The sequence below is a fragment of the Mustela lutreola genome, chromosome 9 (genome assembly GCF_030435805.1).
Source record: "Mustela lutreola isolate mMusLut2 chromosome 9, mMusLut2.pri, whole genome shotgun sequence".
Lineage (NCBI taxonomy): Eukaryota > Metazoa > Chordata > Mammalia > Carnivora > Mustelidae > Mustela > Mustela lutreola.
In genome coordinates, this window is record NC_081298.1 from 145,578,730 (window position 1) to 145,595,567 (window position 16,838).

Below are 16,838 nucleotides of genomic sequence, written 5' to 3' on the forward strand. Positions count from 1 at the left end.
GAGCAGAGCTCGGGGGCCCGTGTGCCTTTGTCCTATAGTGGCTCTGACCGATGGTGAGGCCCAGACGGAAGCCACGGGGCACAGGGACACGTGGTCAGGGGGCTGCGTGGCCTCAGGGTGCGGGTGGCAGATGGGAAGGGTCCGGGAAGCCGGCCTTCTCGCCGTCACTGTCGGCACCATCGCCTGTGTGTGTAGGAGGGACTGGGGTCTCTGGGCTCACACAGGAACGAGGGTCTGCACTGCCACCTGTGTCCTGGGGACCTCGGCTCCTCAGGGGCTGGGAGGGATGCCCAGTGGGCCAGCCTGAAGCAGACAGCTAGTGCTGTGTGCAGCTTGGGCTCTTGTCTTAGAGACAGTGGAGGGAGACTCGGGGGGACAGTGACATGGGGCTCTGGGACTTCTGGTGCCAGCTGGAGGGGGACATGCAGGAGACTGGTGGCTCGTGGGAGGCTCTGAAGCATGGACCTGGGCCCTGGGGGCCTGGGGGGTGACAGTGGGGGCCTCAGCAGGTCAGAGAGGAAAGCCTCGAGTTCGGAACTGGTGGGCACTTTCACTCCTCCTTTCCACTGCTGGTTCGCTGGCTCCGCATGCAGATGCCAGGACCCCTGTCACCCGTGACGGCTCCTGATGGACCGCTCCTCCTCTTCCAGCGTCCACTGCTCAGTGGCCTCCCCGTGCCCAGGGGATACACCGTGACCGTGAGGTCGGAGGGGAACCCTGGCTCTGACCCCCTCTTTCCTGCTGCGGACCCACCAGCGTCACTGCTGAGACTGCGCTTACGCCTCTGTGAGTACATTCGGTGTGCACACACATGCGTGCGCGGTCCCCGACACAGTCTGACGCTGGCCTTCGAAGAGAGTACTGTGGGTTTTGTCCTCAGAGAACTCGCGTCCTGAGAAAGCTCCTGTACAAGTTCAAGCACCCGTTCTGGGTGACTGTTCTGGGAGTCGGGGGTCCATGAGCCGCTCGTCCGAGTGGGGAGCTCGGGGCCACCGATGCTTCGGGGGATGTGTGGTCACGGATTTCCAAAGCGTCAGGCTGGTAAAGAACCTCTTCCCTCTTGCTCCGCTGGCCTCATGCCTGCCGGTCCCTGAGCTCTGCGGGCCGGTGTCATGCCTCCTCTGGGGACTCCCCGACTCCGAGGGACACAGGCCTGTGGCTGCATTCAAAGCTCGCCCACCCCGGTGTGGCCCTCAGGCCCGTTTCTGCAAACCGAAGCCCATTTGTGCCCTTCACCCACCGTCAGCCGGTCGTCGGTCCTTCCGTTGGCCGACTTGTGCGCACGTCGTCTTTGTAAAGGAAAGACCGTCACCGATGGGAAGAGAACAAGAGCACTCGGGGACGCATCCCCTCGGCTTGGTGTTGGGGCCGATGCGCGGCCACAGGGGGCTCCGTCAGGAGGATGAGTGGGTCCCCATCCCTGTCTGCGCCGTCAGTGACGCCGGGGGCTGGCGGGAGGGGCCGGGCATCCCCGACCACCGTCCGACTCTGAGGTCAACCTCCAGTCATCTAAATGAGCCCCTTTTTAAGAAGAAAATGAAATCCTGGGATCCAAACTCAGCTAACGTTCCTGATAAAGTTAGAGTCTTCATCCAGGCTTCGCCCGCGGCTCTCCTGACAAGTGGCCGTCCGCCCGGCCAGATGCTTGCAGGAGGCCTGCAGGGTCCAGGATTCAGCCTGGCGCGGGCCGCCCCAGCTCCCTGGGGCCACACGGGTCACACACCGCAGGCTCCAAGCGGGAGGCGGGGACCTGTGGCCCTTGGGCCGGCTCTCGGGCGGGAGCCGCACGCTGTGGCATCGGCGGAATCTGGGGATCCTCACACATGGGCCCTGAGCACGGCTTCCCTCTGGCCGCTTCCCTGGACATGAGGGGAAGCGCAGGAGAGGCTGGGACGCGGTCCTGGACTCGTGAATTCGGCAGACGGCTCGCACGGCTGCGGGCAGGGCATGGTCACGGCAGCTCACCCTCCATGCGCAGGGGCGGCAGGTCCTGCCATCGGACGCCAGTGAGCTATGCTGTGTGGCAGGAGACCTTGTGTGTGCACGGACGCCCTGAGGAGGTGGAGGAGAGTCCCCGGCTGGCTGAGCCTTCTAGCAGCTTCCAGTTCATGGTCACCCTCCTCCGCTCTCCCGAGGACTCATGACCGGTTCGGGCACTCCCTGTGTCTCGCACTGACTCCTGACTGTCCTGGGGCGGCTTTTGAACAGAAGCTTCTGGAGATGAGACTCAGGAGGGCATGTAATTGCTCTTACTCTCCTACTGAATTTAAATTCCTTTGAGGCCTCAGAGAAATCCTAGTGGGTGTGAGGAGGGTTTGCCAGCTCTTCTGTCGACCGTGGTTTGGCGTTGTGCGTACGCACCAGTGTACGGTGAGCTTAAACCGAATGCTGGGCCGTTCCTGGAAGGCTGTGTCATTTAAGTAACTGCATAAATGCAACCTAGAAAAGGGAATTGTTTGGAAGGTTTTAAAAAAAAATGTGTCATTTTAAGGAAGAAATCAAGAAAAGATTTCGGCGCATGTTAGAGGAACACGACACACAGGAGCCTTTCCGAAGTCAGTCTGCACCAAGCCAAGAGCAGCTCTTGGGAAAAGCAGAGAGCCTGATGTGGGGCTCGATCCCAGGACCCTGAGACCATGACCTGAGCCGAAGGCAGAGGCTGAACCCACTGGGCCCCCCACGTGCCCCTAACATTGGGATTTTAAAGAACTGTCACGTGGGCCGATGCAGCGGCTCAGCCAGGTGTGGAGGGAGCAGCTCCTGCAAAGGGCTCTGGAGTCCAAGCGCACCGGAGCACCGGGCTTCACTCTCCGACCTGAGCAGTGAAGGTCAGTATGGTGGGGCGGCTGAGATCCCTGAGATCCGGGGCGGCTGAGATCCTGGTGTCCGAGATCGGGGTGTGGGCACACGGGTTTCCCTGGAGGCCTCTCTACGGGGTCGGGCCGGGCCCTGCACTGTTCTCACACAGCTGTCCCTTCCTGCATGTGTGACCCAGGCAACAAGTGCTGTCAGGACACGGTCCCACTGGAATTCGGCCCATTCTGAAGCCCTCACTCAAGTTCCTCTCGAAGGACCCCATCTCCGGGTGCACCCGAAGGGCGGAGGTTAGGGCTCCGGTGGGTGGACTTTGAGGGCACACGGGTTAGTGCTCAGCACGCTGAAGGAAGCGGCGGCCAGACTGCCCCTCCCCTGGGGCCCAGCACGGGACCACTGCGGGACTCTCTTCTCTCCTGACGGCGGTGAAGTCAAGCCGGCCCCTTCGGCACTCACGGCCGGCCACGGGGAAGCACAGCCGTCGTCATGGCGGATGCAGTGGGTAAGAGACACGCAAGGAGCTGCCCGGCAGGTGCGTGCACCTGGGTCCCTGGGAGGTGGAAACGCACACCTGCGTTGCCCTGCGCCTCCCCTTGGTTTCAGAAGCACACGGAGCCTCATTTCACCTCCAGACACGGTTCGTGCTGGGAACGCGCGGCTTTTTGCGACCCAATAGGTTCTCTTGCCGTGAGACGTCCACGTAGCACTGACAGACGTCCATGCAGGACAGCAGGTGGAATCCGGACTCAGGCAGGCCTCCCTCTGCCGCAGTAACGAGCGGCCACATTGCAACTGCTGTCAACACGGGCGCGGGGTCGCGTGGGCTCTGCCCTCACGGTCATCCAGGGACCCGGCTGTCAGGACGGGCACTCGACTCCTGTCACTTTCTCCTACAAGCGACGCACCCGGCCCAGCCCGTCCCTGAACTCCCCTCCCCCCCCCCCCCCCCCCCGCTGCCAGGAAGCCACCAGGCTGCTCTCATGTCCTCAGGACCCTCAGGACCTCTGGGGCCTCTTTCTCCACCAGAGCACGGGTCGGCTGTTCCAGCTGACCCCAGCCGCTTGCGGGCCCGGGGGCAGCAGCCTGTAGGAGATACCCCTGAGCCTCGGTTCTGGCTGAGGCTGGGACCTCCACAACATGGGGTCCCGTCAGGCGAGAGCCCACAGGGCCACTTAGGGCAAACAGGAGTCCCCGGGTGGTCAGGGCTGGGGTCTTCTCACATGCACCCCAGGCTCCTGGGCTCACGGGAGGAGTCTCTGATGCGCAAGTGCCCGAGGCCCTCGCTGCCTGCCCGTCCACAAGAGCCGCTGTATCTGTTCCTCTTGGGGTCCCCAGGCCAGTGGTTGGCTTGAACTCCCAAGTCCCTCCGGACACAGCCCACATGGTGGATCAGGAAGGACCGCTGTGCAGGCTCAGCTCTGGGGGAGACTCGTGGGCAGGACCCGCTGCTTCGGGAGGGCTGCTACCGACGGGCCCCGTGCCCCACTCCCTCGGGGCTGGACGCGCTGCCCTTCCTGCCGCAGACACGGACGAGGACGGAGCTTGTGGACCAGCAGGGGACGCGCCGGTCACTTCAAGGTGCGCAGGCTGGCCGGGCCGGGACGAAGGGGCAGGAAAGAGACCTTCCCAAGCGCTTCTCTTTTTACCTGGATCGCTTAAAAATTTAGCCACGAGGGTGTGTATTAGAAAACCGTCTATATTTTTGTAGACAATAAAAGGGATTTCAGAAAATCTCCTGTAGGCTTGGTCGTTAATGACTGACTTGCCGAGACATGAAGACTCGACATGGAACCAATACTCGGTTCTGGCTAAAACCCCCTAGTCCGTTTGCACCTTTCACAGAAGCACACGTTGCATTAGAAAAAAAAAAAAAAAAAAAAAGAAAGAAAGAAGGTGGGTTTGGGAGGGAGACAAACCATAAGTGACCCTTAATCTCACAAAACAAACTGAGGGTTACTGGGGGTAGGGGGTTTGGGAGAAGGGGGTGGGATTATGGACATTGGGGAGGGTATGTGCTTTGGTGAGTGCTGTGACGTGTGTAAACCTGGTGATTCACAGACCTGTACCCCTGGGGATAAAAATATATTATATGTTTATTAAAAAAATACATTTACATTTAATTAAAAAAAAGTAAAAAAAAAAAGAAGGAGCACATGTCGGCTCCCTTGTGACTGCAGGGACGCATTTCTCTCGGTCTGTGTGGCTGATCTCACGCCTCGTGGTGTGGAGGTTCTTTCTCAGACACACGCAATTCGGGTCAAGACATTTTGTGGTTTTACCTAATAGGCAATCACAACATCGTGTGTGTTCTGGAACCCGGGAGTTTCCCTGCTGGCTTTAGTAATATTTCACAAACGAGTTTTCTGAGTGTGAGAAACGTAGGACACGGAGCGAAGGGAAGTCTGTGCGTCCGGCAGGGAGGGCGCCTCGCCTCGCCTCGCCCCGCGGTCAGGTGTGTGTTTCCTCGTTCGCGGGTGGGACGCACAGCGCAGGCTCAGGGCTCACGCTCCGTGCGCAGAGACAGCCTCTGAGATGGCCGGTGTCTGTGGGTTCTGCACACGTCCGTCCTGCGGCCTCCACACAGTGTCCCCGTCCAGCTGCCCCCACATGAGAGGGCCAGCCGTGACTGCCGTGTCCTTGCCAGCTGCCGAAATCGGCAGGTCGCACGGGGTGGAAAGCCATCCTACCCCCGAACACGCATGCGACATCGAAGAGTCTGCGGACGGCACCCGCGCAGGCCTCCAGGGGCTCCTCGTGCCAGGAGCGGCACTGCAGGGAACCAGGGTGGTCACAAAGACAGCGCAGGCCGCCGTCCTCAGACACTGCGTCCTGGGGTCCGGGTCCCGAGCTCCTGCTGTCTGAGAGACGGGGGCTTGCTCGTGCACCCGTCACTCCGGGAACTCAGGGGCTTCGGTGTTCCAGGATGTTAAGTTTCACCCACGCCTGGAGGACCTCAGCCACTGCCACTGCCTGGTTTTGGAAGATCCATCCACCCTTCTTCCGGACTCCTGGGCTGCTGGCTTCCCTCCCGCCGGTCTCGCGGCCGCTGTCCGCCTGGCTGGAGAGCTGGTGGGGCGTGCCGGCCGTGCAGACCCCGTGGGCTGCTCTCTTAGTGACACTGTGAGTTTTCCGATTAGTGAACATATTTTTTTTTATCAAAGAAGAGCTCAAAAGCAATTAACGTAAAATATTCCGATTACAGATGAACTCAATCTCTTCTTGCTGCCCAACGATACATGATCCGTCCTGGACAAAACCACACTTCCCTGTCACGTCTCGGACTTCCTTACAGTGAAAACCATCAACTTCGTACGTCTGCCAAAAATTACATAGCGTTGCTTACTTGGATCTCTTCAATGCCAGACACTGTGTAAGGAGCGGCCTCCAGGCCCCGGCCTCCGTGCGTCTTTGCGCTGGAGGTGTCCCACTACGCTGCAGGCTCGAAGCAAACAGCGCCCAGCGCCAAGTGAAGGGACACTCCAGGGCTGTGTCACGAGGTCACAGGGGTCAGGGAGCAGGGGCCAGAGGGACAGGCCGCAGTGACAGAATGGAAGCTGAGAGGGAGGACGTGAGCCCACGGGGCACGGGGGTGGGGTGGGGAGTGCAGCCGGGTGACGCCGACGGCCGCGGACCAGGGAGCAGGGAAGACTGGGAAGGTCGGATAAGCGAGAACTGGGAAACTCTTACGGAGGAAGGAGCCCCTTGTCTCCCATAGGAATTCCTAGAGTGTTCCGGGACGTGGTTTTCTTTGCTCGTTTACGGTCTGTTTGTCCTTCATGCGTCATCATCCCTATGAATTTCCAGAAGCTTCCATCACGAGAGCCACTCACAGGCCCAGTGAGGCCAAGTGCCCCATGTCCCCCAGGCCTGGCTTGCGTCCACCGGCAGAGAGCACACACAGCTTCTTTTCATGCCGTCACTGTGTTCCAGCACATTCTGTTTCTCCTAAGAAAACCTCTCTCAGGTCACGGCCCTTCCCGCTGGCGTGTTGCCAATGCTGAGAGACACACGTAGGAGGTTCCGAGGCTGACCCACGGTGGCCCCTCCAGGAGCCTGGGGAGGACGCCTGGGGCTGCTTCCCCGCCCTTGGGCCGGCGTCTGTGCGCGGGGAGGGCCGGGCGGCGGGCATCTGGCCAGCTCCGGGCCACCTTCCCGCACACGCTGGCCGGGAGGCAGCCGGGCCGCGCGGGGCGCCCACCGCTGAGTCACCCTCCGCGGCCTCTGGGGTCCGAGGCTGCCCCGCGGCTCTGCCGACGCCCCCGTCGCGCTCCGTGAGTTCCTGCCGGACTCAGGCGTCCCTGACGCTTGTCGTCCCCGCTTGGGAGGAGGCGCCGTTCCCCGCGCTGACCGCCCGACACGGGGCTGACCGGAGCGGCCCGGCCCGGGCCGACCGACTGCGCTTCCTCGGGTCGGCCCCTGGTCCGGAAACGCCGCACGACCGAGCGCACCGGCTGGGGAGGGGTCTCTGGCCGCGGCTGCCGCGGGCGCATCTGGGACCCCGGGGCGCATCTGGGACCCCGGGGCGCATCTGGGACCCTGGGGCGGAGCGTCCCCACCGGGCTCCGGGTTCTTGCGCTCCGGACGGCGACAGCCGGCGGTGCATGCGCGGTTCCCGGCGACCGTCCTGATGGCCACGGCGGCGCCGGCTGGTCGTGGGAGGTCTTGGCCCCGACGGGGTCTGTGCTCCCTCGGTGGGCTGGGCCGGGCGCGGCCGCCCTTTTGGGCCATGCGAGCTCCGGGGAACAGCCGGTCCGGGGCCGTCCTGAGGTTCCTCCGGTGTCGCCCCCGCAGCCGCCCTCCTGCACTTGCGCCGCGCCCAGAGCGCTGGGAAAGCTGCGTCCCCCTCCGCCGCCCTCCGCCGCCCTCCGCCGCCCTCCGCCGCCCTCCGCCGCCCTCCGCCGCCCCATGCCCGCGGCCCGCAGTCCTTACACGCGTGGAGGCGGCTTTCCCGGCTCCGGCTCAGGGGTCGCGCCCTGGGGCTCCCAGCGTGGCCCTCGCAGGAGGAGGGCGGACCCTGCTCAAGCCCCTGAGGGTCCCCCAGCCGGGGCAGGGGTCTCCTGCTCCGTGTCCACCCGTCCGGGCTTGCGGCCCTTCCGGAGACCCGGGATTCACACAGCCGCGTCCGCCCCGTCGGCGGAGGCTTCCGTGTCCCTCCGGCCGCCTCCTCCCCGCACGAGCACCTGTCGCAGGAGCTGCCCCGCCCTCCTCGCGGGGCCTGGATGCTGGCCACCCGCGCTGAGCACCGGGGCGTCCTGCCCGGGACCGAGGGACGGCCGGCCTCCCAGTCTTTGTGTCCGCGGGCAGCCCCGGGGGAAGGGTTTGGTCACCGGAGGCTGGTGCTCAGAACTGAAGTGGATGAATGCGGGATCCTGAGGCGTCATGATGCCCAAATGCTCGGCAGCTCGGCCCTTACTCCGGGCCTCCCCTCGCCTCCCTGCCCGAATGGGGTCCGCATGCCCCGAGCCATCGGAACGCCCCAGACGTGCTTCCCGCCCTTCTCAAGACCTGCGCTCCGGGTCTGCTCCTCTGAGGCCTGAGCCTCCCTGACCCCCGTCCCTGTCCCCCTGTGGGCACAGCACAGAACAGCCTCCCTGGGCCAGCAGGGCCACAAGCCTCCAGCAGGCCGTTAACCACGCCCGGGGGTGGGCGGGTGCCGAGGGCACCTCTGTGTCCCCAGCCGTGAGCATGTCCACACCCGGCCTGTGCTCCAGAAACGCTTTCTGATGAAGCAGGAACACAGCCACGGCGTTTGAACTCTGAGCCCGGGTGCCGGGTATCTGAGGCCCCTGCGAACCCACCAAACAGGTTCTAATGAAGTTGCCTGGACAAAAGCCATCCCCGGACCAGATGCAGCCCATGGTCTGTGGCCTGCTGACCCCTGCTTTCAAGAACTTAAAGATTCCCATTAATTAAAAAAGCAGAGACCACCACGCAAATTATTTACATGACATCTGCCATGACCCCAAAATGCTCACCCGTGGGTCCAGCCCCACCTTCTGGAGCTTTCCCTTTAGGGCAGGAGGGGGGCTCAGGCAGAAGTTGGCATTATTTAGTCCGTCCGGAGGACGGAGGATCTGACAGTAAGGGGGGGCCGTGGCCCAGGCCTGGGGCCTGACCTGGTCCTTTTCAGACGGGTCTGGGTTCACAGTGAGCTCTTACACGAAGGCACAAAAAATCCCTCATTCATCAAAGAACATTCCATAAAGCCGCCAGCAAGCCTCTCGGCTCCCAGGCTTCAGTGAGAGGAGGTTTTGCAGAGAAACCCCCGGAACACCTTGAAGCTGATCTCAGCAGCCGTGACGGGCAGTGGTTCTCACACATTAATCTGTAAAGTTCTTGGAATCTACTCACCACCGCGTCTACGAGGGTCAGGCTCTGTTCCAGGGTGTAAGTCAAGGTTAGACAGAGCCAGACATGTCTACCTGAAGGAACGCGGCAATGCTGGTTTCCCCAGGGGAACATTCTGGATGGTTTTTTTTTGGGGGGGGGGTTGCATTTGCCTTGATTCCAATTTTAAAGAAAAAGTTTATTACAGGAGAACAGTTTTTCTCAGGATAAATATATATTATTTAATATTCTCAAATCTGGTGTATATTTAGTGTTAGGGACACATGAAAAAATGCTCCACATCACTCGGCATCAGGGAAATAAAAATCAAAACCACAATGAGATGATATCACCTCACACCAGTCAGAATGGCTAAAATCAACAAGTCAGGAAATGACAGATGCTGGCGAGGATGCGGAGAAAGGGGAACCCTCCTACACTGTTGGTGGGAATGCAAGCTGGTGTGGCCACTCTGGAAAACAGCATGGAGGTTCCTCAGAAAGTGGAAAATAGAGCTACCTATGACCCAGCAATTGCACTACTGGGTATTTACCCTAAAGATACAAACGTGGTGATCCGAAGGGGCACGTGTACCCGAATGTTTATAGCAGCAATGTCCACAATAGCCAAACCATGGAAGGAACCTAGATGTCCATCCGCAGATGAATGGATAAAGAAGATGTGGTGTAGATACACAATGGAATACTATGCAGCCATCAAAAGAAATAAAATCTTGTTATTTGCGACGACATGGATGGAACTAGAGGGTATTGTGCTGAGTGAAATAAGTCAATCAGAGAAAAAAAATTATCATCTGATCTCCCAGATATGAGGAAGTGGAGAAACAAGACAGAGGAGCATAAGGAAAATAAAACAAGACAAAAACAGAAAGGGAGACAAACCAGAAGAAACTCTTTTTTTTTTTTTTTTTAAAGATTTTATTTATTTGACAGAGATCACAAGTAGGCAGAGAGGCAGGCAGAGAGAGGAGGAAGCAGGCTCCCCACAGAGCAGAGAGCCCGATGCGGGACTCGATCCCAGGAGCCTGAGATCATGACCTGAGCCGAAGGCAGAGGCTTTAACCCACTGAGCCACCCAGGCGCCCCGGAAACTCTTAATCATAGGAGACAACCTGAGGGTTGCTGGAGGGGAGGGGTGAGGTGGTGCGGTAACTGGGGGACGGGCAGGAAGGAGGGCGCGCGATGGACGGAGCCCTGGGTGTCGCCTGCACGGGACGGACCCCAGAGCTCTACCTCTAAAGCCAGTAATGCACTCTATGCTAAGTAATTGCATTTAAATTCAAAAAATAATATATTCATTATAATACGAGTTATTGTTAGGTACTAATAAAATATGTATCCTTTTCCTCCAACCGAATTCCGTATTATATCCTGTCATTGCCAAGATATAAAATAAACACTTTAGGAAAGAACTCACTAAAAGTGCCTTTAGTAATTCTACACCTGTTTGCTGCCAAAGCCCTTGGAAGATATTTTTAGAAATGTGGATTTGGTTTTCCTTTTGCCAGAAGCATTTCAGTTTGTTCTGCTTTAACAATAATAACATCAAGTTTATGTGTGAATATTACATTATTACGCTTTTGTGAAAACGTCTTACTCTTACTTCACGGGGGAAGGCTGGGCCGGGCGTCTGGGAGTCAGAAGATGACGTGACAATCCCTCCCGGTCCTCTTGGCCTCAGCGACGGGGTCTGTCTGCGCCGTGGCCCTCGTCGGCAGGTGGAGAAGAGAAGGTCCGGGCGGGGCGGGACCGGCGGGCTGTCGGGGAGCTTACAGCCGCGCCGCCCCACCAGGAGAACACCAGCCCCCACCAGGGCACCGCGGCTTTCCACCAGACCGCGTCTAGCTCTGGGCGTTTGCTGTTTTATGACAAGAGGGACTCTTGGACCAAGTTCTAAGCAAAAAACAAAAACCAAAACAATCTCTGGGGGCCCAGCGGAGTAGCTCCTCGACGGCGTACTTGATCCGACCGAGCAGACTTGGGAATGCGTCCGTGACGGACCGTGGAAAGGAGCCAGATGGCCGGCCAACGCCTTTCGCCTCTGCGTGCGGCCGTCGCTGGACAGGAGTCAACAGGAGGAACTTCTTCTCTTTCTCCTTGTCCTCCCTTGTACAGATCTCTCGGGACTTAGCACCACTCTGAGGCGCACCTGACCTTTTCTCCCTGACTCAGCTCTTTTCCTGTGTTTATTTACTGCGGGCTAGTCAGCACAGGGCGTCCGCTGCCGCGACCTCGCCTGGGCACTGACTCGGGCCACCGGACCGTGCTCCTCATGCCGCGTCCCCACCCCCACTGCCGGCCGACGTCCGAGGGTTTTCTGTTGTTCAGAGCCTGCTTCCTGGCTTGTTTCTCCTTCTCTCTGGACTTTCTCCCTTGATCATTTGTTTCTTAAGTTCCACAAGCGTCTGTTTCTCTGATTCACTTCCCTCCGCGTGATACCCTCCAGCCCCACTCACGTTCTTGCAAATGGCAAGATTTCACTCTTTTTGGTGGCCGGTAGTGTTCCGTAGTGCGTCTGCCCCATACCTTCTTCATCCGTTCGTCGGCTGGTAGACAGTCAGGCTGCTCCCGTGTCTGGGCCCTTGTGGATGCCGGAGACATCAGGGTGCCCGCGTCCCTCTGAATCAGTGTTTCTGTCCTTTGGGTAGCTTCCCCGTGGTGTGGCTGCTGGGTCATACCGTAGCTCTACTGTTCACTTGTTTTCTACCCCAGACTCCGTTTCAAGGGGTCACATTTCTGGTAGGACCTGGGACCTGGCTGAACCAGCACGTAGGGTCACCGCACTCTAAGTGGGACTGTTATCCTGAAGGGAGAAACAATGACTCTCTGGTGTCTCTATTTCAGGTTTGGGAGGACATCTGAGCCGAGGCGTGTCCCACAGCCAAGAGATGTGCAGCATGCCCAGTGAGAACCGGCGTTCACCAACCACAAGCACGGAGCCCTCTGCTGACCTGCTGCCTGAGCTTCCTGTCCAGAATGAGAGGAGCACACCGCACAGAGGCCTGGAAAAACCTGCCTGCTCGTCTGCACACCCCGAGAATGGATAGTTTCCTTATCTTCTGTAGGGGCGGACAAGGACCCTTTTGGCCAAACAGTTCCTATAATGTTTACTCGTCCTGCGTTTTGGAGCTGAGGTGTATTTAGGACAACGAGGGAATTGTGCTGTCGGCATGTAGCTTCTCCAAAAAGCAGGAACAGAGTTTAGAATCGGAAGCCTGAGAACTGAGCATAGAGAGAGGCTGTCCACACATGCTTGTGCGGCCGGGCCTCGCATTTCAACCAAGAGACCAAACGCAGCTGGATCCCCTGCTTTCGATGTGGAAATGCTGGGGCTCAGGAGGAGAGTCCGACCCGGAGAGGAGAGAAACGAAGTTTATGGGAATCCTGTAGAGCTGTTCCCGATGTTCAGAATCACTCCCTGTAGCAGGGGGGAGAGGGGGTGTCCGCACGGCCCCCTGCCTGCTGCCCCGTCCCTGCACTGAGCTCGGCTCACTCACGTCTGGTTCCCCCCGTGGCTCCTCCAGCGCCAGGACCAGCCCGGCCTCAGACCTGGGCAGAGGCTGGGCGGCCAGTTTCCTCACCTGCACGGTGAGAGCAAAGATGCACCTACACCAGGTAGGACATGAGCTGAAAGGGGTCCCATGGGTCCAGCCCTCAGCACAGTCTCCATCATGAATGAGTTTCCAATCAGAGATCTGCAGTGGGTCCTACTGACGCCTAATTAAAATGCAAAACTGAGATTTTAGAATTAACCACATCTCCTGAAAGAAAATAAAATAATTTCTGACGCAGCACCGAGAGCCTGGCAGGAGACACCGTCCATGCCCTTGACAAGCTTCTGAACTGGAGCAGTGAGTGTATTTTACCCTGCCCCGGTCTGAGGGGGTCTGAGGGGTGCAGCCTGACCCGTGGGGACCGGACAGGTGCCGCAGGAGTGCAAGGGAAGGGCGAGGGGTGCGTGGCCACTGTTCACTTCACACAAAATGACTTGCTGTTTTTTTTATTCTTTTTTTTTATATAATTTTTTATTTTTTATAAACATATATTTTTATCTTACAAAAAAGTTGTGTATCTTTTCAAAAAATTGTATGCGTACAAATGTAAACTTTAGTATTGAATCTTCCTGTGAAAATATTATTATTTCCATTATGATCTAGTAAAAGTACACTTCTAAAATCTACAGTTTCGTGAAAATAAACAAAGAATAATCATGATTTATTTTCTCTCAAGTGCAGAAGAAGGCCTCCTACGGCGCAGTGTGTTAGGCTCTTTGGCATAACACGTGATGAAACTGAGACTCCACGAGATCCGGAGAGACGTCAGCCGCACCCAGAGACGCTGCTGAAGCCGGGGGTCACCAGCCTGGGGTCTGGGTGTCAGCTCTGCTCCTGCTGCCGCCCACCCCGACGTGGACGGGGTGTGTGCTTCAAGGCGGGCGGACAGACAGCTCCAGAGGACGCCGTCGCCCGACGCTCCGTGAGCCCCCTTCTCTTGGAATACGGGTTAAAGCCCCTCGCTCTGCCAGGGCAGCCTTCCGCAGCAGCCAGGCCGTGAGAGGAATTCCGTGTGCCCCGCACACTGCACCCACCTACCTGCAGACACCCTCTCCATGTCACCGTGTCTGACGAGGGATCATCAGCACTTGGTAAGCCACAAACCCAAAAGCTCCTTCTTCCCGACAGACCGACGAGGGCTGGGTGGGCCGTAGGGGGCGGGCGGTCGTCGCCAAAGCTGGCCCTGGGGGGACACTGGGTGGTCCGCGCCGTGTGCCTGCTTTCCTGCATCTGCCTGTTCTCCTGAACCGGACAGTCTGAGGGTCACGCGCCTCCTGTCCTCGCGCGTGTCCACGTGATCTAGGACCACAGTCTGCCTCTGTGCGATTCAGGAGTCCATGAGTCGCTTTTAATGACAAAAAGAGGACCTTCTTAGAAGTGGCAAACAGTACAACAACCCGGGGAACTATAATAAAGGCTGTACTTCATGAATTAGGAAAGTCATTTAAATTAGCACTTAAATTATGTGTTATTTAATTTTATTATAATTTATAAAATTTCAGGATTAATATAAGTAATTAAAATTATTTTACTTTCCAACCTATTTCTCCACATTTCTCAAATCAACACCTTACTGAGCCCCTCCTCGAGAAACAGGGGCCGTTAATGACCCGGGGCTGATGAAACACTTTCCTTGCATGGGGACTCCCAGCGACGGCTCTCAGGATCTTACTGCATGTTTTATGGGAACGCGGCCCGGCTGTCAGCAACGCGGGCGGCGGAGCGTGTGGTGCGGAGTCCGCTCTCAGGGCTCGGAGAATCCCCAGCGGCCCGCCCGGTCTGCCTGAGCGCACCCCGGCCTGTCAGCTCTAAGAATGACCCGACTCTGCAAACTGGTGACGTATTTTATTGGTATCACAACTATAGGCTCGTTATAAAATCACAGAGTTGCAACATTTGCAGGATAATGTCATTTCTTAAGAAAACAATTTAATGTTGCGTGCGCAACAGAAGCACTTTCCTCGCAGTGCTCTGGCTGTCCATGAGTGCGGGGTCCACAGAGGCCAGCTTGGCTGCTAGGAAGGTGTGAACGCAGTGCAGGACCGCCGTCAGGTCTGGGAACTCGAGTTCCTGCAAGGAAAAATAAAATAAAATGCTGTGAATCTTAGAAAAGCATATTATGAAACATTCAGTGGATTCTATGCTTTTTGAGCTCCAAGAAAGTCAGTCAGGTACAAATACCCTCAAAGTAGGAAGGTTTAAAGTGGGAGGCAGAGACCTGTGGTCGACATGACCATAACCACGAAGATCCTGGTTCGCGTGGACACCGACAGGCTGGTCTGACCCTGTTATCTCCCGTGTCCCGGAGGTAACTCCTCTGTGCGGGGCCGGGGGTCCCATACCTCAGCCCCAGCCCATGGACACCGGCCGGGGGCGCCCCGGGGAGGCTGTGATGTGGAGTTTGTGCCCCGGACGGTCTTCCCGCTCCCTGCACACCCCACACGAGTGCCCACGACGCATCCGTGAGCCGGTGGATCGGACCTGCCGCTGACGCGGACGGAGCAGATGCGGGTCCTCGGTGTCCTGACGTGCGTGACGGTCGGTGAGTTGTGACTCCTGTCCGGCCGCCACCCTGCGCGATCCATGGGGAAAGAGCCTCACATCTTACTCTGTTTCTTTCTTTTCTACTCTGGCATAATAAAACTCCAAAATAGTGAAAGCCACCAGAATTCCTTCTAAGAGAACTGCTACCTAACTGACAGCTTCACTACACTGTGTGCAAACTGCCTGTGCTCCGAGCTGTCGCGAACGTGCGGAGAGCTGTGTCGCGACAGCAAGGACAGCCGGCTCGCTCGTCGCGTCCCCGGTGTGCTCCTTTCCATGCCTCTAAGGGCAGGATCTCCGATATTTTAATTTGGGGCAGGACCTCTGGGCCAGGGCAGAGCACACTCGCCCCCCGCCCCGCCCCCGACATCCTGCCCCGACCCCCACCTCAGCTCTTCTCTTGGTGATTCGAGATCTGACATCTCAAAATTGGCTTCACGCTTGCCTTAAGCAGGATGCCTACCTCGGTCCCCTCCTGGACTGTGTAGGCGAGACTTCTTTCTGGAAGCTGCTCCTTTTGTGGGACGGGGACAGGAGGCAGGTGGGCAGCCAGCGTCCTGGGGAGGCTGCCGTGGACCCTGGGAGCGGGGGCAGGGTGTCCACGTGGGCGTGTCGGGCGTGGGGACAGCGGCTCTGCCAGCACACAGAGTCAGCAGGAAGGTGTGTCCGGCACGGAGGACACCTGCTCCCCAGAGGGGCGGACGGGGTCCCTGCGTGACCTCAGTCCTGTGCTCCGAGCCACCCTGATGCCAGGTACAGAACCACGGCCCCTTCACTGTGTTCCACCTTGAATTAAGTTCCTCCCTCGCATGAGAGCGGATCTCGACCGTGACAGCGGCAGGACGGACGGGCTGTTGGCGACTGGTCGCTGGTCATCTTCGCATTTTCTGAGTCCTGCGCGAACTGTCCCAGCAGCTGAGGCACACGCTCCTACGGGAGTGTCCTACTAGTCACACGGCTGCTGCCACATCACCTTACCCGGCGGCCCTCCCATCCCTGGCAGGACCCAGAGCGGCCCAGACCCCATGCCCGAGTCAAGGCAAGCTGACCTCCCGGGTGTGCCCACACCCACAACGATGTTGACACCCAGAACTGACCGAACGCCCCGAGTCCATCTTTTCCAGATGCCCTGAGAGCGGCTCACATAACACAGTCGATTCAGGCCGAGACTGAGGGCTGTGTGGGGCCGCTGGCTTCTCGCCGCAGGTCCCCGCGAGGCTCTCTGGGTGACACGTCCGTGGCTGGGCCCGGGTGACGGCGGACTGTGACACTGGCCTGCGGGCGACAAAGGCCTGACCCAGAGACATCCCCACGCGGGGCGAGAAAGACATGGGAAGTGCCGGGACCCCCCGAGCAGCGGTTTCCTGAACTGTCCGATGGTGACGGGCGCCGCGGAGTAGTTCTCTGCTCACGGTTCAGAGACAGATTAAGAAGGCACAGGTCACGGGGGTGCAGGCTGCCCCTACGGGGTCCGTCGTGTTGTCTCCCTCTGAGCACGACGTCGGCAGCTTTGTCCCTCAAACTGGCCTAACTGGTCCCATGGGCGGTTCGTTTAAACGGAGCCTCAACGCTGAGTGTC

General features: G+C 58.5%; 1 protein-coding gene across 1 annotated transcript in view; it reads right to left on the reverse strand.

Moving 5' to 3' along the window:
* Window positions 1-10,853, reverse strand: part of TPO (thyroid peroxidase) — a 46,337-nt gene extending 35,484 nt beyond the window's left edge. The window contains exon 1 of the mRNA XM_059132795.1: window positions 10,765-10,853. The gene's annotated coding sequence lies outside the window, so the exon portion shown is untranslated. The remainder of the gene's footprint in view (window positions 1-10,764) is intronic.
* Between the last annotated feature and the right edge of the window lie 5,985 nt (window positions 10,854-16,838).